At 50.3% G+C, this 21,162-nt stretch overlaps 1 protein-coding gene across 1 annotated transcript in view; it reads right to left on the bottom strand.

Annotated features, from left to right (window-relative positions):
* Sbk1 (SH3 domain binding kinase 1) overlaps positions 1 to 20,770 on the bottom strand; it is a 52,974-nt gene extending 32,204 nt beyond the window's left edge. The window contains exon 1 of the mRNA XM_057779276.1: positions 20,016 to 20,770. The gene's annotated coding sequence lies outside the window, so the exon portion shown is untranslated. The remainder of the gene's footprint in view (positions 1 to 20,015) is intronic.
* Between the last annotated feature and the right edge of the window lie 392 nt (positions 20,771 to 21,162).

Consider the following 21,162-nt stretch of genomic DNA (forward strand, 5'->3'; position numbering starts at 1 on the left):
GACCCTGCCTCAAAAATAAAACAAAATAAAAATATAAACACATCAAGAAAAATACTCTGGATGAACTCATTGGTCAATGCTTTAAGAAGTACCAGGATTGGGGAGACTTTGGCACTGCTAGCCCCTACCAACCTGCCATCTTGTCACCATAGTGATAGATGCTGTGCCCTTAGGGCTGGGATGCAGCTGTTGCTTTTGAAAATGATGGAATGAGGACCCGATGGGACCTGACTCCAGCCATGTTTACTGCATCTCTAATCCTTCAACTGAGGCCTGGACTCTCAGAGCTCACTCAGTCCCTGATCCTTGCAAAATGACCCCCCGGGAACACAGACATTTATAGGGAATCAAGTGTGTCTAGTACACTTCCCTGGAGGCTGGGGGAGGGGCTGGCTTCATTGGCGTCCTAGTTTGTGTTCTGAAACAGACCCTGAGACGAAGAGTTGAGCAAGTCCTTTATCTCGTAGGTGACCTCGGGGAGGGGAGGACAAAGAGAGGGGAGAACATAGGCAAGGGTGTATCCTGGAGTGGTTCACCACTGTGGAGAACGCAGCAGGCATCACTGAGGAACTTGAGATAGTGTAGGGCATGCTGGCCACATCCTGGAGGCAAGGATGGATAAGAGCTGCTGGGGTAGGAGTAGGGATGGGGGTGGAACCAGAAAGCCCTCAGGAAAAGAGATGAAGATGCAGGAGAAGCTGGGAAAGAGGCCAAGGACATCTGGGTGGGGCCTGGCAGAGACTGCTTCACATGCCTGCATTTGGAACTTTGCTAGGCTTGGCGCGATGCCCACATAGTCCAAGCGGCACAGAACCCGTTACCTAGCATCTGTCCGCACGTTCTGGTCCAGACCCCCGGTTTCCCTTTAGGAACCAACATTCCCTGCCGTACCCTTCCTTACTCACTAGGGAGCTGATGATGAGGGCGCCCAACAAGAGGAGCACCTGTCCGACTCCTGGCCTGGTCTTGTGACCCAGCTCCACCAATCAGTGTATAAAATATTCCTGGCTACAGGGATGGGTCCTTTCTGATGTGTACCTGCCCCAGCTAGGCCACAGTGAAAGGCAGAGAGTGAGAGCCTGGCATTGCCTCACCAGGGGGAGCTTCCAGAGGATGAGGCCAGCAGAGTAGATAGAGAACCAAGAGCTGGGGTGGGTTCAAGCCTTGTCATTATCTGGACTCCTTGACACCCCTGTACTTGAGGACTTGGACCATTTAGTTCTGTGACCCAGTAAAGTCTCCTTTGAGCTTAAATCAGAGTGACTTGGGTCTCTGCTACTTACAAACCCAAGCTCTCTGCTCTGTGGAGGAACGTGAATTTCTGAACCGGTTAAAATCCGGGAGTGAACACCTGCTCATCTGACCCAGGTGAGCACCTAAACACCTGCCCATTTGACCCAGGTGAGCACCCCTCCCCCGCCTCAGTTAAAATCTGGGAGTGAACTAAACACCTGCCCATCTGACCCAGGTGAGCACCTAAACACCTGCCCATTTGGCCCAGGTGAGCACCCCTCCCCACCTCAGTTAAAATCTGGGAGTGAACTAAACACCTGCTCATCTGACTCAGGTGAGCACCTAAACATCTGCCCATCTAACCCAGGTGAGAACTCACCTCCCCCTCACCCCATTCTCTGGCTTTTCTTTGCATGTGAGGCAGAGCCTCACAATGCAGTCCAGACTAGCCTCAGACTTGATCTCCCTGTCTCAGCCTCCACAGTGTTGGGATCACAGGTATATACCATCACGTCCAGATCTGCATGCCCTTTCCTCTTTCCCAGGCCCAGAATGTTCCTGGCATACTCCAGACAGACCATAGACCGCAGACACGGTACTCACCTGACTATCCCCACCTTTCCCCCAGTTCCTCAAATTCCCACCCCTAGCTCTTCTCAAGGCCACCTGCTTATTTAATAAACATAGATTCGCGCCAGGCCACACTCTGGACATACTAGCTCCTTGATACCTGGCTGGCCCCTTCAGTGCAGGAGCTTTCCCTCTGCATCAGGGGCACAGAGAGAGGGGAGGCTGGATAGCGCTTTCCTACAACCTGGGACTCAAACCACATTGCCTCCAGGGTTCAGGCTCTGCTATTCCCTCCTGCTCCCCAGCCCAGCTGCTCCTGGCCCTCCTTGCCACCATGTTCAGACTCCTCTCATCCCATTTCTCCTCTCTGCATCCTCTGCCCTGACCTGCTTTCATCTCTGTCTTGTGCTGCTGCAGCAAAAGGCAGAGTCCTGGTGTCCCGTGACAGGGCAGAGGACATGAAGTGAAGGCCAGCGCACAGAAGGTGCTCGGGCAACACCTACCCCTTTCCCAGTCTGTTGGGGGCTTGGCTTAGCCGGGGCCAGGAAGAGACAGGCAGGGGTGGGAGCCAGAGGGGGCTGGGTGGAGCTGGGTCTGCAAGCCCTAATTAAGTGAGTTAATTAGGAGGGGAGGAGAAGCCTTGTGGGAGTTAATAAGCTTGGCTAATTAAGTGTATCCTAGAGAATGGCTTGAATTCTAGTGGCTGGGGAGATATGAGGGCTCACCCAGAATGGAGGACAAGGAATGAGACAGTGGCACCTCCCAGGTGTCACTGGGACTTGTCAGAGGCTGTGCTCAAGGTCTACAGCTACCACCAGGACCTAAGGACACGACCAAGTCCTGCAGCTTCCCCCAAGTATGTCTGAAGTCCTCAATGAAGCCAGTACTATTTCGGTTTCTGGGCCTGAAGTCACTACTGAACTCTAGCTTGTCCCTTGTCACCCATCCCTTTGGAAGTAAAAGCTAGATTGCCCCCGAACATTTCAAGGAACAGGGATAGAAATAGAGACTTGACATCTGGACTGTTCTGAATAACCGTAAACACTATCCAGGGTGGGTCAGGGCCACACTCTCTGCGACAGTCAGGAACCACGGCTGCTGAGCACTGAACTCCCCACCCGCCCTGAGGTTCAGGGTACAAAAGTTCTTGCCTAGTTCATAGATGTGACAACAGAGGCCCAGAGAGGAATCCAGTGCCCTGCTCCAGCCAATTCTCAGCCTGCTGCTTAAGCTACCAGGGGCAAGGCCAGATGCCAGTCATCCCAAAGGTCGTGTCCCAGGAACCTGGGGGCTCTCTCTTGATTAGCCTGGGTCTCTCTAATGTGAGGTTCAAAATGACCCCAGTTCTGACAGCTGTGGTGGACAAAAGGTCAACCTCCACAGTGTACCTGGACCCGGGGCTGACCTGGGTCACTCTGTGCTCAGAATGCAGGACAGAAGGGTCTCTTCTAGGATCTTCCCTGGTGGGTTTCACTCCTATTGAATACCATACTCGCTTGGACATAGGGTCATTCGTAGGATGGTGTAGACTCTTACAGGTACTTAAGCCTCCCTGACAGAGATCCATCCCAATTCAGTCCCCAGTGGGAAGGTCCCGTGAGCCTTACGTCACAGAGTCAAAAACAAAACAAATGGAAAACTTCAAGATACCAACCACAGGGTGTTCAGCCTAAAGGCAGGCTCTGTACTTCTGTTTTGACAGGTCCAGCGGCATCCCACAGCATCCCACAGCATCTCACAACATCCCACAGCATCCCAGAGCATCCGACAACATCCCACAGCATCCAAAAGCATCCCATAGCATTCACAGCATCTACAGCATCCCACAGCATCCACAGCATCCCACAGCATCCCACAGCATCCACAGCATCCCACGACATCCCACGGCATCCCATGGCATCCACAGCATCCCACAGTATATCACAGCATCCCACAGCATCCACAGCATCCCACGGCATCCCACGGCATCCACAGCATCCTACATCATCTACAGCATCCCACAGCATCCCACAGCACCCACAGCATCCTACAGCATCTGACAGCATCCCACAGCACCCACAGCATCCTACAGCATCCGATAGCATCCCACAACATCCCACAGCATCCCACAGCATCCACAGCATCCCACAGCATCCACAGCATCAGGCCTGGCTGGATCTCCTGGTATCACCATTGCCTCCACTGCACACTTTCATCCACCCACTAAACAGGCAAATTGTTCCTTTGCTTGCTTATTTGACACAGGATCTCACTGGCCTGGAGCTCACTACCAGGCTGGCCTCAAAATCATAGAGATCTGCCTGCCTTTGCCTCCAAAGTGCTGAGATTACAGACATTTGCCACTGTGTCTTTATCTTTTTGTTTCCCTTGAAGTTCTGGGATTCAAACTTGGGACCTCTGACCTGCCAGACAGGCACTCTGCCACCGAGCTACAGACTGCCCCCAACTGTTTATCAAGTCCTCCCATCGTGCTAAGTAGCGTTTCCAAGTGACAACACAAAAAACCCCAGCTCTGCAGAGCCTCAGCTCTAGTAAAGAGAGGCACTGGCAAATAGGACCCAGACATAAACAATACAGGTCAAATCATTAATGTGAAAAAAGAGATGAGGCAGGAAAAGGGGAATGGCATGCTGGAAAGTCCTCACAGAGATGGTAATCCCTAAGCAGAGACTTAAATGAGGTGAGAGAGGGGGGCGTGCAGACAGGGGAGCCAGGTCAAGGAAATGGCGGGTGCAAAGGCCCTGCAGTCAGAGTGGGATGTTCAGCAGCAGGGAGACGGGCTGGGACTGAGGCAGCAGGGCAGCGGTGTGTGTGTATGTGTGTGTGTGTGTGTGTGTGTGATGGGGTCGCTGGAAGTCTTTGACTTTCACTCTGAAGGGTTTTGAGCAGAGGAGGGTTGGATGTGTAGGGAGAACAGACTGTGGGGAAGAGGACTCGGAAGGACCAGCCGGAAGGCTGTCGGCTTCAGACGGGAGACACGGCATCAACCTGAGCCAGAGCCGTGGGAGTGGAGTGACCAGAAGGGATGCCCCTCCATCTGTGTGAATGCACAGCAGTGTGGGAGGCACGGAGGTCCTTGTTTGTGTGCACAGATAAACACGTGGGAAGCTAGGCTTGTTAAATACACAGGGCTGTCTCTTCAAATGGAGGGGTGTATAACCTGTTTGCTACCCAGATGGCTGGGAGCGACGTGACGAATAGCCTGGTGACCTTTGTGCTATCTGTGTGGCTGAGACCACACTGGATCCGTCCCTAGACCCTTATCATGAGCTGTCAATCTGTGGAACCTATCTTTACGGGAGGTGTCACCTGAAGTCAGTCTACAGAGACTGTCGTTATGACAGATGCCTCATGCACTTTACAAAGAGTTTTGATGTGGTCATGTCTCAAGCCTTATTGTGCACACAGGACTGAGTTGTCATCAGGAAAGTTTTGTTTTGTATTTATTTATTTATTGAGACAGGGTTTCTCTGTCTGTCCTGGAGCTTGCTCTGTAGACCAAGCTAGCCTCAAACTCACAGAGATTTGCCTGCCTCTGCCTTCTAAGTGCTGGGATTACCAGGAACTTTTTTTTTTTTTTTTTACTAAACTGTGCTATGCTTAAACATGCCTAAAATAAACTACTGAGGGTCACACTCCCAAAGTTTGAGCCAACACTGGCTACTCAGTTGCGTTGAACCAAGCTACCCTCTCACCTTCTGCGGATCACCTCTGTATGGCTGCGCCCAGGGTGACCAAGGGTAAATGTAGATTCATGTTCTCAGGGTTTCCAGCTCTCCAAAGATGTTGAATATTTTGATAAAAGGTCAGAATGTCCTGGGTTTTTTTGTTTGTTTGTTTTTGTTTGTTTTTTGAGACAGGGTTTCTCTGTAGCTTTGGTGTCTGTCCTGGAACTCGCTCTATAGACCAGGCTGGCCTTGAACTCACAGAGATCCACCTGCCTCTGCCTCCCAAGTGCGAGAATTAAAGGCCTGTGCCACCAGTGCCCGGCTGTGTCCTGGGTTTTAAGTGCTGCCTCTTTTATCTATCTATCTATCTATCTATCTATCTATCTATCTATCTATCTATCTATCATCATCTATCTATATACTTATTTTTATATTTTTCTCCTTTGATCCAGGGTCTGATTATATAGACCAGGTTGCCCCTGAACTCAGTGTGTAGCCTTTGTAGTAACTCAGGCTGGTCTCAAATTTACTATTCTGACCCAGCCTGCCAGAGCTGGGATAATAGGCATATATCACTACACACGTTTCTATGTCTGTTTTATGACTGATGAAACCACATGACAGAACTTTTGGGTTACTCTGTCGAGGCCACATAACCCAGAAGTAGTGGACCTGTAATACATGTGGTTTCAAAGTCTGAACTTGGTTAGTCATTAGAAAAAGAAGCCAAGGTTGAGCAAACGGGCCAGTCCCTGCAAATATGAGTTCAGCACTCCCTCTAGTGGCCAATATTGTACAGTGCAGGACGGATCAAAGAATGTGAGCGCCCGGCAACCCCAACCTTCACCCCTCAACTCACTATCCCGATCTGGGAGAGAAGAGCGTGTTTCTATCCTCTGCTATCCATCACGCAGGATTCAAGCCCAGGCCCTCTGGTCCACTCAAAGTCCCTCCCCTGGCTGTGACTGAGCAGCGGCAGCCCCTGGAGCACTGTGTTGATCCCCCGTGACTTTTTCCTTCCTTCAGGAACTTGGTCTCTGTCCACACTCTAGTCCTGAAGCCCTGCTGCTCAGTGTGACATGCCAAGAGCCTTCAGAAGTCCCACACCAGGCCATGCTCCAGAGCAAATGACTGTGTTTAGAATAGCGAGGGACAGAGCTTAGAGAACAAAGTCACATAAGAGAGCTGTCTTCTCAGTGCCCGGATGTCATGATGTCACCTCCAACCCACTCTGTCTCTCTGGGCTACATTCCCAGGTACAAACCCCAGACCTCATGATCTTACCTTTCCAGAATCTCTGAACTGCTCCTTTGGCATCCATGCTTACCGCATTGTTTATCCAGTTCCTGCATGTGACAGCCCTTTGACCTCACAGAGACAGCTACCCGGTGCCATTTCACTTTCTCCCTGCCTGTCAGCCTGGCAGTCACCACCACCCACCTTGTCCTGTATGGAGTCCACTCTCCATCACAGGACTGACACCTGGAACGTGCCCCACTTGCTCACCCACCTCTCCCATTGGGCATCTCCTTGGAATGCCACAATTCACCCACCCTGACACTGCCTACACCAAACAAGTGGTTCCACCAGGAACAGGTATATACCAAGCAGCCATGCCCCTTAACCTCGACAAGTGTGTCTAGAAGGGGAACTCCGTGCTGCCCCACAGGCCCCGTTCTCTCCTGTCCCCTCTGAGCATTGCTACCAAGCTCCCCTTGTGTCTGTGAAGGATCTCGAGGGGGCAGGGGGAACAACCCGCACTTGCACCAGCTCCAGGAGATGCCCTTGTGGTACCCGTAGACCCACATAGCAAGGCATGGCTGACTCTTGCCGGCTCCTCTTCTCATCCCAACACATGGCTCTTGCCTCTCTGGGGCAACACGGGGAACTAAGTCACTACACTGACTCCTGCTGCCAAGTCACAAACTCAACAGCCACTGTGAAAGTCAGTGTGGAGAACCCTCACAAACTTAAATAGAACTATGGCATGGTCTAGCAAAGGGACCTGAGTCAGCATAACACAGAGACACCTACATGGTGTATCATTGCATTACACATAACAGCCAAGGTAGGGTACCAGCCTTGTCCACGGAGTAATGAGCAAAAAAGTATATATATATATATATATATATATATATATATATATATGGAAAACTCATATATTTGAAGCTGTCACAATGAAATCTATTACTTTGCATACTAACTAAGCAATAGTAATAATAATAAATTATAAAAGAGGAAATGCTAGGGAAATGGTGGGTAGGTAAAGTACCTGCTGCATAAACACAGGACCTGAGTTCAGATCCCCAACACCCATGTAAAAGCCAGATGTGACAGCCCATGCTTGTAACCCCAGCACTTGGGACAGAAAAAAGATAGGCAGATAATGAGGAAAGGGGGAGGTCTATGAGCCACTCTACCAGAAATGGCAGCCACAGGTTCAGTGAGAGACCCTGTCTCAAAAATAACACAAAGACTGAAAGGGAAGACAATCGGTGTCAGCCCCCAGCCTCCAAACACACAGGCGCAGATGAACACAGCTACACACCCACAAACATATCAAAGGCATCCAAAAGAACAGTCCCTATGCACAGTGAGATTATTAAGCCATAAAGAAGAATGAAATGATGTCATTTCCAGGAAAATGGGTGGAACCTGAGATCATCATGTTGAGAAATTAACCAGACTCAGAAAGGCAAATATCACCTGTTCTCTCTCATGTACTTTTTTTTTTTTTTTCGAGACAGGGTTTCTCCGTAGCTTTTTGGTTCCTGTCCTAGAACTAGCTCTTGTAGACCAGGCTGGCCTCGAACTCACAGAGATCCGCCTGCCTCTGCCTCCTGAGTGCTGGGATTAAAGGCGTGCGCCACCACCGCCTGGCATCTCATGTACATTTTTAAAAAGGAATGAAAGAAAGGAGACTATTTAGAAAGAAGAAAGGGGCCAGTAGGAAGGTAAGAGGGGGTTGTGGAGTGTGTGGATGTACTCAAACATTTGATATGCATGCATGAATAATCATAATGAAATACACATGTGTAAAGAATGCATAATGAAATTTTGAATAAGTAACATGTGCAAAAATTCTTTAAAAAGAGACGAGGCTAAGGAGATGACTCAGAAGTTCAGAGCAAGCACTACTATTTCAGAGGGCCTGAGTTTGGTTCCTAGCACCCACATGGAATGGCAAGTGGGAAACTGAGTTCTATCTGGCCTCCTTGAGCTCTGGCATTCATGTGCACACCCATACACACACATAAAATCCAGGGCTAGAGTGTTGACTAAGAGATTAAGGACACTTACTTCTCTAAAAGAGGACTAGAGTTCAGATCTCAGCACCTACATCAGACAGCTCACAAATGCTGTAAGTCAGGCTCCCAGAGTTCAAACACCCTCTTCTGGTCTACACACACACACACACACTAAATAAACAAATAAATAAAAGTAAAAAACAAAATTTAAAGCCAGAACCCCCACTAGCTCTCCCCACAGCTTAGCCTCTTCTCGATCGCTGTGCAGTGTCCTCAGAGTAACCACAAGTGAGAACAGGAGCTGGTTTGAGTGCTCCCTGCCTCGGCTCATCACCCTCGCCCATCCTCTGGTCTGTCCTCCCATCCTCTGGTCTGTCCTCCCATCCTCCCCATCCTCTGGTCTGTCCTCCCATCCCCTGGTCTGTCCTCCCATCCTCTGGTCTGTCCTCCCATCCTCTGGTCTGTCCTCCCATCCTCTGGTCTATCCTCCCCATCCTCTGTCCTCCCATCCTCTGGTCTATCCTCTGCTCATCACCCTCTCCCATCCTCTGGTCTATCCTCCCATCCTCTGCTCATCACCCTCACCCATCCTCTGGTCTGTCCTCCCATCCTCTGTCCTCCCATCCTCTGGTCTGTCCTCCCATCCTCTGCTCATCACCCTCACCCATCCTCTGGTCTGTCCTCCCATCCTCTGTCCTCCCATCCTCTGGTCTGTCCTCCCATCCTCTGGTCTGTCCTCCCATCCTCTGGTCTGTCCTCCCATCCTCCCCATCCTCTGGTCTGTCCTCCCATCCTCTGGTCTGTCCTCCCATCCTCTGGTCTGTCCTCCCATCCTCTGGTCTGTCCTCCCATCCTCTGGTCTGTCCTCCCATCCTCTGGTCTATCCTCCCCATCCTCTGTCCTCCCATCCTCTGGTCTATCCTCTGCTCATCACCCTCTCCCATCCTCTGGTCTGTCCTCCCATCCTCTGGTCTGTCCTCCCATCCTCTGGTCTGTCCTCCCATCCTCTGGTCTGTCCTCCCATCCTCTGGTCTGTCCTCCCATCCTCTGGTCTGTCCTCCCATCCTCTGGGGGTTCTCTCTATTTGCCTCTAGTCTCTTTTGTTCCCACTATTACCTCTTCTTGCAGAAATAAAGCAGGGCATGGTGGAACAGGCCTGAAAGGCTAGCGCTGAGGAGACTGGGGCAGGGGGATGGAAGGTTCTGGGACAGCCTGGGCTACATATTGAGATGTATCAAGAGAAATTAAAGTTTTATTTATGAGATACATTTTATATATTGTTGTTTTGACATGAGACAGGGTATTCCTAGACCCCAGCTCAACCTTTTGTTTCTGTTATTTCTGTTTTTGTTTTTGTTTTTTGAGACAGGGTTTCTCTGTAGCTTTTGGAGCCTGTCCTGGAACTCGCTCTGTAGATCAGACTAGACTCAAAATCACAGAGATCCACCTGCCTCTGTCTCCCAAGTGCTGGGATTTTAAAGGTGTGTGCCACCACCGCCCGGCTGTTTCTGTTATTTCTGGAGATGACCCCCATTTTCTTTTTTTAAAAGCTTTTTCTAAAATTGTTTTTATTGAGCTATATATTTTTTCCACTATCTTTCCTTCCCCCCTTCTTCTCTCCCTGAATCTCTTTCATAGTTACAATGTATGTTTTCAGTCTCTGCACACAGAGCCCATGGCTTGTTTGGAAGTTTTTGTCTCTGAATACTGTTTCCATGCTTGCTTTGGTTCTGTTTAGATTCCAGGCTTTTCTCAAAAGGGTCCCTGGTTTCTAGCTCATTTCCAAAACTTCAAAGGCATGTGGTAGTGAACCCACCGTGTGTGTGTGTGTGTGTGTGTGCGCGTGCGTGTGTGTATGTGGTATGGGTGTGTGCCTGTACACATGCATGCGTGTGTGTGTAAATATTGACGCTGCAGCAAGAGAAACTTTCTGAGAAGACAGAATGTTCTATGACTGAATGGAAGCTTGGGCTACCCGGATGTATACATTTGTCAGAACTTCTTAAGCTCATTGCTAAAAACTCTGTGTTCACTGTGAATAAACTGTGGGCCCAACTTTAAAAAGTGAAATTTATAAAATTTATGCGCCGTTGAGAAACCCAGTAGTTGCAGGGAGGGGGGTCCTGGGTGACAGAGTTTCAGCATAGAAGTCTGGGTTGGGCCACCACATTTAGATATTCCTTCCTCAACTAATCAGAGGCACAGCACGTCCTGAACATGCTGAGGCCCTGGGTTCGAACCCACCACCAGAAAAGACCAATTTAACACAGACCGGGGGGCATACAATTGGAAGGCTGTAGCACCTTAATGGGGAGAAGAAAAGCTGGATCAAACAGAATGACTGCCAAACACTCATCACTCACAGAGAGATGGAGGGGAATCCCGGAAGCTCCTGGAAGGTCAGGCTCGAGCCCACTGTACAGCAGCAATGTGGAGGGAGAAGGCTGGATGAATAGGTGTGGGGTTAGCACTTCTCACCTTTGCATAGCCTCCCAGGTGGGTGCAGAAACCCTCATCTAGACTCCCTGTCTCATCATTTCTGTGGAAATGTCTAGTCTTTGTGGACCAGAAGAGTCTTTTTTTAAATTTTATTAATTTATTAGGGATGTTTTGTCTGTATGCCTGTGAACCACATGCAAGCCTGGTAGCCCAAGGAGACCAGAAGAGGTGGTCACATCCCCTGGAACTGGAGTTACAGATGGTTGTGAGCCACCATGTGACTGCTGGGAATTGAACCCCTGCTCTGGAAGAGCAGCTGGTGCTTTTAACCACTGAGCCACCTCTCCAGTCCCAGAGTTTTGAGATAGGGCCTCTCTATGTAGCCCTGGCTGGTCTGAAACTCTCTATGTAGACTATTCTAGCCTCAAATTCACAGACACGTGTCTGCCTTTATCTCCCAAGTGTTGGGAGCAGAGGCATATACCACACCCACCTAGCCAGAAGATTCTCAAGCAGTCTTGCTGTACCCAAGCTTCAAGCATTGTCCTCCCTTCTAACTATGCCGGCACCTTTTGGAGATCTGAAGAGTTAACTGAAGCTTCATGGGCTTAGGGATTATGCAAGGCATAACTTCCTTATCTGTTATTAAATTAGTCCCCACACATGCGACCACTGTCCCAACCCCATGCCACCCTTGTCTCCTTTCCCGGGGAGTGCTTCTCAGTTGATGTGTGCTATAATGGGCAAGGCCAACCCCTCACAATCCCCAAAGTTTGGGGGGTTATGGGAGTCATAACCCCCAAAGCCACAAGTGTGCTCCATCACGTGGCAGAACTGCTTTGTAAGTGGGGATAAGGCTGAGGGTCATGAGATGGAGTCTAGTTGTTGTGTTCTGCGTTCAGGTGCTGGAATCTCAGTTTCTTGGTGTGGCAGCATTGGGAGGTGTGGCCTAGTGGGAAGGGTTTGGACCATGGAGCCTCAGACAGTTGGCTGGAGCCAGAGGGAGGAGACTGGGCTGTTAGAAGGTGAGGCTGGGTTCACTTTCTTATTTAGCTTCTATAGGATCACACATTATATGCTTAATGTCTTTTATTTTATGGTTAGAAACCGATTATGAGTGAGTACATCCCATGTTCCTCTTTTTGAGTCTGGGATACCTCACTCAGGATAGTGTTTTCTATTTCCGTCCATTTGCACGCAAAATTCGAGAAGTCATTGTTTTTTACTGCTGAGTAGTACTCTAATATGTATATATTCCACACTTTCTTCATCCATTCCTCCATTGAAGGGCATCTTAGGTTGTTTCCAGGTTTTGGCTATTACAAACAATGCTGCTATGAACATAGTTGAACAGATACTTTTGTCATTTGATGTGGCATCTCTTGGGTATATTCCCAATAGTGGTATTACTGGATCTTGGGGTAGGTTGATCCCAAATTTCATGAGAAATCGCCACACTGATTTCCAAAGTGGTTGCACAAGTTTGCATTCCCACCAGCAATGAATGAGTGTGCCTCTTTCTCCACAACCTCTCCAGCAAAGGCTATCATTGGTGTTCTTGATTTTAGCCATTCTGACAGGTGTAAGATGGTATCTCAAAGTTGTTTTAATTTGCATTTCCCTTATCGCTAAGGAGGTTGAGCATGACCTTAGGTGTCTTTTGGCCATTTGAATTTCAACCCAAAGAAAATCATATAGTCATCCGCATGGAGAGGGGGAAGTAGACAAGATTCCAGGGCAAAAACTGGGAACTTGCGGGTGAGGTGGCATGGGGCAAAGGGGAAATGGGATGAGAAATATGAGAAGGGGAGGATGGGAGGAGCTCGGAGGATTGGGATGGTTGGGATATAGGAAGGATGGATACGGGAGCAGCGAAGTATATATCCTATCTAAGGGAGCCATCTTAGGGTTGGCAAGAGACTTGACTCTTGAGGGGTTCGCAGGTGTCCAGGAATATGTCCCCAGCTGGTACCTTGGGCAACTAAGGAGAGGGAACCTGAAATGACCCTATCCTATACTGATGAATATCTTGCATATCACCTTAGAACCTTCATCTGGCGATGGATCGAGGTAGAGACAGAGTCTCAATTTGGAGCAACGGTCTGAGCTCTTAAGGTCCAAATGAGGAGCAGAAGGAGGGAGAACATGAGCAAAAAATCAGGACCACGAGGGATGCACCCACCCACTGTGACAGTGGAACTGATTTATTGGGAGCCCACCAAGGCCAGCTGGTCTGGGACTGAATAAGCATGGGTTGATTCCGGACTCTCTGAGCATGGCGGTCAATGAAGACTGATGAGAAGCCAAGGACAATGGCACTAGGTTTCGATCCTAATACATGAACTGGCTTTGTGGGAGCTTAGCCTGTTTGGACGCTCACCTTTCTGGACGTAGATAGAAGGACCTTGGTCTTCCCGCAGGGCAGGGAATTTGGACTGCTCTTCAGTAACGAGAGGGAGGGGGAATGGAGTGGGGGGAGGAGAAGAGGAGTGGGGATAGGGGGAGGGAAGTGGGGGGAGGGCAATATTTGGGAGGAGGGGAGGGAAATGGGAAATGGGGAGCAGGTGGAAATTTTAATTAAAAAAGAATAAAAATAAATAAATAAGTTAAAAAAAAAAAAAAAAAGAAGGTGAGGCTGGTCTGTGTTTGTCTCCTCTACACATGTCCACTGCTTTCCAATTTTCTGCCATGGACTAAAGCACCATGAAGCCTTAACCAAAGACTGGGCAGATGCCATGTTGTTGAGCTCTTAGACTTGTGAGCTGAACGAGATGAGATTGTCTGTAAATCACCAGCCTTGGGTATTTTGTTAGAGCAACAAGAGACTAAGGCACCAATCTAATCACATGGCTCATTAAAAGCTCTCTGTGCTGTGATTCAGAGAATAGACATGGCGATCCATTATTGAAAGGGGAAATGGAGCAAGGGAGCAGGTACCTTCTGGAAGCCGGAGAAGTCAAGTGGCTTGCCCCCTCTAGTTTGTAGAAATCTCTTCTGAGCCTGGACTCACGACCCTCTGGTCTCAGCCTCCAGGCATCGTCTCCCATGCCCAGACTGTGTTTCCAAACAAAGTGGACGGCTTCAGTTATTTCATTATAGTGAGGAAATGCTGGGAACAACACCTTCTAACCTGTTTGGGAGATACAGGCACAGATTCTGCTGCTTATTCCTCTTAGAGGGAGAAGGGAATCAAGAGCGACTGAGCTGATTGGGATCACGTCATATGAAACAGGGATCAGGCTCACCGAGATAACTTAAGAATTTCACTACATGGGCTGGAAATGAGTATCAGTGGGAGAGTACCTGCCTAGCACACATGGGGCCCGGGGCTCCATCCTAGCAGGAAAAAAAAAAAGAGTACCACCGCAGAGATCTTCCCCCTGAGAAGTATGATAGTTAGCTTGCCCTTGACTTGATGAAATCCCTGAGATGAATTTAAAATAGGAAAGATTTGTTTTGACTGGCGGCCTCACAGGTGTCTGCTCATGGATACTCCGTACCATTGCTTCCGGGTCTGTAGGGCATCATGATAGGAAGTACCATGCTGAAGCAGAGCTGCTGAGGGAGGGTCCAGGGAGAGGGAAAGAGAGGGGAGGGGGGAGGGGAAGAGGAAAAGAGAGAGAACACTAGGGTCCAACATCCCCTGTAAGAGCATGTCCCCAAAGACCCGACTTTCTCACACCAGGCCCAACATCTTACAGACTTTACAACTTCCCAGTAGTATTATGCCGGGGACCAAGTGAACCAAGCCTTTAACGAATGGGCCTTTGGGGTCCATGCAAGTTCCAAAATTTAAAAAGATTTGCAGGCAAGTCTGTCCTGCGCTGCTCACGACACTCTTTGCAATGTTCTAAATAAACTTATCCTTTAAAAAAATTCAGAAAGAAAAGGGAAAGTTTGTCAGAGGCCAGTAAGATGGCTCTGTGGGTAAAGGAGCTGTGGCCAAACCCGATGACCTGAGTTCGAATCCCAGAGCCTACCTATTGGAAAGAGAGAATCGACTTCCACATTGTTCTCAGACCTCCTCTCCCATCATGGTGTTTTGTTCTCCACCACCCTCAGGGATAAATAATTGAAAAAAATAGAATTAATTTCAGCCATATTTTATACCGGCCTACCCTGAAATTCTTTTTTTTTTTTTTAAATATTTATTTATTTATTATGTATACAATATTCTGTCTGTATGTATGCCTGCAGGCCAGAAGAGGGCACCAGACCCCATTACAGATGGTTATGAGCCACCATGTGGTTGCTGGGAATTGAACTCAGGACCTTTGGAAGAGCAGGCAATGCTCTTAACCTCTGAGCCATCTCTCCAGCCCTACCCTGAAATTCTTAAAAAAAAAAAAAACAAAACAAAAAACCAAAGATGGAACTGAAGAGATGGCCCAGAATATTTGCTGCTCTTGCGGAAAACCCAGGTTCATTTCCCAACATCCACGTCCTGTGGCTCACAGCTGCCTAGAGTTCTATAACTCCAGCTGGGCTCCAAGGGCACCCACACATGCACAGCACATGCTTACACAGACATAAACATACAAATAAAAAAATAATCTTTAAAGAAGTTTGTGCATAGGGTTGCAGCCTGTAAGCCTAAGTAGCGTTGTACAGGCTCTGATGGGGACAGGAAGGTGTTGACAGGTGCATTGCATCACGGCTGGAGTACACAGACACCTGGACAGGCTCATGGAGCCTCACTCCCTCCTCTTATGAAGCCACCATGAGTCACGGGAGCTTCCACCCTAATGACCTAATCTGATGCCATCACCATCTCCTCTCTAACACCACACCGAAGTGAATTTTCTATCTTTTGATATCATTGACATAAGCCTTTTGGGATTGAACTCCTGTGTGAATTCTTGGGACCAACCATATTCAAAATGTGCTAGCGGCCATCTTCTTCCCTTGATCCTGGCCTGCCTACCTCCTGCACATCCCTCCATGATCTCAGTGCTGGTGTCCTGTATCCACGCTGGCCCCGCAGCCATTGATTTGCCGAGAGCAGCCTCAGGGATCTTTAAAATGTCAAGCAGATTTTATCGTTTCTCCCACTTAAAAGCTTCTAAAGGATTCCCTGTCCCATCTAGTAGAAAACCCAGCTCCTTAGCAGAGCTATCAGGGCCGAGTGTGTCTGACCTGTTCCTGACTCACGCATGTCACTGTCTCACCATTCTTCTCTGCTTGTCCGCGTTGGCTTCTCAGAGTAAGCCGTCACTGTATGCCAGCGGCCTCTGTTCCATCTGCATGGATGGCCACTCCCCTCCCTTTGCCAGGTCTGGGATGCCAGCTTCCCTTGTCACCTTACACAAAGTGTGTGTTTCCTGTGTGTCCCTGTTCATTTCCTCCCCAGTAGGTCTGAACCAAATGATCCCATTAGGGGTTTACTCGGGTGTCCTCTGACCCTCATTAACCCTAAACTCCAGGACCACAGAGCTGGTGTTTCTCATGTGGCGCCTAGCTTTCTCCTGTGCAGGATGCCATCCACTTTGCTGAGTGAATGAATAAGCCCAATTTGTACCTATTATGAGGTAATTTGTCTTCACATATCAAACTATCCCACTTTCATAAAGCCCCAGTAAGGTTGTTGCACTGAACTACCTTTCCCAGCACTCCTTGCTGTTATAGGCAATGCGTGTATACACAAGTAAAAGAGACTTCCTCCACCTGACTCTCAAAAACCTAGGGTGATATTTTAAATTTAATGTATTTGTTTTGAGTAAGACTATGGATAACCTAGGGTGGCCTCGAACTCACAATTCTCCTGCCTCAGCCTCCGGAAGGCAGGCATTGCAGGCATGCACCCCACCTAGCTCCTCCACCCTCCCTTCACTCCCTACCAGTGGAATGCAGATTCTAGCAGTGGATTCTGAGGTTCTGAATGCTGCCAATGCCAAGATGAAAGGAGCCAGGGTCAGCGAAAGAGGGCTCGGGGCAGAGCCCTTCTCACTGGACTCCATCTCGAGGACATCAGCTGTGAAGAATGCAGCCTAAGTTCCAGGCTCATGGGCACAGCAGCTGCTTCACCTAATTAACACATCGGCACAGCACGAGCAGGTGGCTGGTGACACTGTCGTTGGCCTGTGGCACAGTGTGCATGAACCTACAGGAGAATCCATTGGCATGATGTGTGCTCTCATTACAGCTCACAGAGGTTCCTGGCCACACAATAGCCGTTTGTGCCCACAAGGCAGTGAGCCCCATCAGGGCGGTGTCTGCATTCTTCCCATCTCTGTGGCTTCAGCATCCAGTCCCTGGAGGCTTCAGGAAGTTTGTTCAACCTACCAAAGAATGAGCAGGTTGCCTATACTCCTTACAGCCTCTCTGTCCCCATTTCGCCTAAGAAGAGACCCCAAAAGACTTCAGAGTCACAGGAAAGAGGACAGTGGCAGACTCAGACTGGCCCAAGGCTTTTAAAGATGGCAGCTGGGTGTTCTAGAGAAACCCTGGCCCCAGAGAGAGGCTAGGAGAGGTGGTGAGGGCGTCCAGTACACCACACACTCTCCGAGTCCAAGGTGACCTCACCCAATCTTGCTGCCCCTCCCAGCCAGCTTTGCCTGGCTCTTGCAGCCCGGCTGTCCACATCACTCAGTATTTTTAGCTTCACCACCTGGCACCTGTGGTCACCATCTCTGCCCAGCCTGGCAGTGTCCCTCCCTTCAGCCTTAAAGAGCCAGAGTGTCAGTTAGAAAGAATATCATCCCCTAGAAACATAAGCCATTCTATCCCAGAGCAGGAGACGGAGGGACCTCTTCGACGCGGGAATCCTCTAAGCTGCAGGTGGTGGTGGTGGTGGGGAAGCTGAGGAAGAAGAGGGCAGAAGATTCTAGTCCTAGTGCGTTAGCCTCTTCTGGGGCTTCCTGAGTCACTCACCAATTGGGATTGATTAATATGTATGCATTGACCTGAAGGCCAGGGCCATCAAGCCGAGCTTGGCAGTGTGTGCTGGTGATAGTCAGCCCAGGGCTGAGAATTAGCCTAGCATGGGCAAGGCCCTGGGTTCCTTCCCCACCGAGAGAAGGAGAGACAGAGGGTCTGAAATAGCAGATGATGCCCTGGCCCTGTCTCCCTTGTCATTTCACTCAGTCATTCACCCAGCACTCCAAACTCCCTAGGAAAACAATGGCTCCATGGAGCCTGTAGAGTTCTGTGAAGTTAAGTACCTCCCACCTAGCTTCACTGAGGCTCCTAACCTGACTGGCTTCCAGCCTTCCCATGACTGCCCTGGTGTCTATAGGCCAAAGTATGTGATTCGGAAGTCCGGGCCTATGTGATCTGATACTACTGTCTTTGCCGTCCTCACCCCATCCCCGGACAGTGATTTTTCCAAACCGCTGACCTTTACCTTGCCATCGCCACAGCTCGCCGACACCTTTTCTTGGATGCCCCCATCTCCTGGGAGGCACCTGTACATCTGGATAGACTTAGAGTGTGCTGTGAACAGAGGTGCTCTATCTTGTAGCCTGACTTAATGGGCACAGTGTACCCATTCCCACTAATGTGCCCTCAATCTATGCCGAACCCATCTGCTGTAGACCCCACCAGGGCTGTGCCAGCATTCCAGGCCCCAGCCGAAGCCTGGCACTCTGCAGGTGTCCAGTCACCTTGCGTGGTCAGCTAGCAACCAGGCAGGAAGCCTCTTCCCATCACACAGGTGAGAGCACAGAGGGCCCCAGCAGAGAAATCATAAATGTGGGGTCCAACAGTCATGAGGGGCACCTGGCCTGGGATGTGAGAGCCCACATTTTTTTCCTCCTATTCTTTTTTTTTTCTTCAAGACAGGGTTTCCCTGTAGCTTTGGAACCTGTCCTGGAGCTAGTTCTTGTAGACCAGGCTGGTCTCGAACTCACAGAGATCCGCATGCTTCTGCCCCCTGAGTGCTGGGATTAAAGGTGTGTGTCACCACCGCCCGTCCTTCTCCTCCTATTCTTTACTGGGCATAGAAGAGACCCCAGCGTGGCCTTGTGTCTGCCTTTGCCATGGTGGCACTGACTCAGGAAGGCTGGGCTGGAGCAGAGGTGACCCGGCCAGCTTGTACATTCATTCCCCCAGAGCCTGGGCCATGTACTTGATGGGGTAATGTACTTGACCGGAGCTAAGGTTTCCCTGAGGGTCAGAGTGAGGAGAGTTGGGAAAGGCACACCAACCAGTGTGAGGGTCTGAACTCCACCTGGCCGTATGCACTCTCATCACAAAGGTACACAGAACTCACGTCTGCTCCCACAAACCTGTGTATACAATCACACACAACACAAATACACAGTCACAGCCCCAGAAACCTTTATCTTCTCCCTCCCTCTATCCCTCCCTTTTACACATGTGTGAGTGCTCACACCTGAGCACACGCACACATACACATTTTCGCTTATTAATCCAACCAAAACCGGTCACCTGTTAAATGCCAGGGCAACTCGAGAAGCACAAGGGGCTTTTGGATTGAGTGGACCTGTGGCTTCAGGAAGGCCTCCCTGGGAGAAGAGGCATTTCATCTGGGCCTAGGTGGAGGGGAGCCAGGGTATCCCTGGTAACATAGGGGAACAGAGTGAGATGGGGTGTCAACCCCAGTCACACAGGTCTTGAACTCTGAGAGCTGACTTTCTGTTGTAGGGGCTGAAGAACCATGGATGTCTCTAAATAGGGACAAGAAATGGCCACAATGGGAATGAAGGTACAGGCAAGTTGATCTAGGACCGGAGTAGGAGTGAAGAGAAGGTTGTGGTGACAGCCAGTGAGCTCGGCGGGATGGTGGAGGGGGCGGTGAGAGTGGGCGGATAGGTCCCATACGCATCATAGCCAGCCTGTAAGCCCAGGGGAGGCTGCACCATGGTCCTGCCAGCCCGCTGCCCACCCCAGGACTGACCTCTGCAGTGGCACCTCTTCCAGTTCCTTCTCCTCTCTGTGGAAGCAAACCAAGCAAAAAGCTGGGACATCATCAGTTCCACAGCCCAGGGGCCAGGCAGGAGGCAACCGCAGGACAGGGCCGGGGTGGCTGCTGGTGGTCTCCACAGCATCTTCCCCAGCCAGGGCACGGGTCTCTGAGCCAGTGTGCTCCAGGGTCAGCAGCCTGTCGGCCTCAGGACCCCGTGCCTGCCTGCCTGCCACCTGCGCCTTCTCACTCAGGTTACCCGTTTTCTCGGTAGGTGGAAGAGCCTGTGGCTCTCTTGGGGCTCCTGTCCTGAGGCACAGGGGTTTCAGCCGCAGGAGCCACACTTAAACAGCAGCTAGCAGCTGCCTGAACTCAAGAGGTGACCGGTAGTGGCCAGAGGGTCTATCGCTGCCTCTGGAGGAGTCCTCAGCACCTCAGCTGTCCGCTCTGCTGATGTCTGCTAAAGGTAAGACTTTGAGGACAGGCCCACAGCTGCCTTGGCCTTCTGTCTGTGTGTCTGTTCAGTTGTCTGTTGCTCCGAGTTGACCAGCAGACGCGGAGGTGGCTGACAAAGTTTGTTCTCCTCTGCTGGAGTGAATGGTACAGTGGCCTCCAGGAAAGCCAGCTGACACTTAGAGCTGGAGGGTTGGTGAGGGTCAGGTGAGGCTGGTACAGTGTCTACACTGTCCCCAGGAAAAGTTCTGACCCTTGAAGTCAGGTGCCGCTTGGCAAGAGTGGAGGCTGCTCTGCTCCCTGCTCCCTCCGCTCGTGCTCCCTCCGCTCAGCTCTGGGGCTCAGCTCTGTGGTGGCTCTAGATGGCTGGGCTGAGGGTATTAATAGCTCCACATTCACGCTGAGAAGCCTGGAAGTTAACTCCTTCTCTGCCAGAGCTGGGAGGCTGCGGCTGGCCACAGTGAGGCAAGCAAGGACCACGCCTCTGCTGGGAGCCTGGTGCGGCAGCAGACTCTCCGGAACACTGCGCAGTCCCTAGGGCTCGGTCAGATTTCCTGTGCCACCTGGACCCTCCATACACAGGTAGGAAGGATCTGGGTAGGACTCAGAGTTCTGGGCTCCAGGGAGCATCCCCAGTCCCCCCCCCCCACCGCCAGTTCACACCTCCACAGTCAACTAACCGAGACCT

The sequence above is a fragment of the Chionomys nivalis genome, chromosome 8 (genome assembly GCF_950005125.1).
Source record: "Chionomys nivalis chromosome 8, mChiNiv1.1, whole genome shotgun sequence".
NCBI classification, from domain to species: Eukaryota; Metazoa; Chordata; class Mammalia; order Rodentia; family Cricetidae; genus Chionomys; species Chionomys nivalis.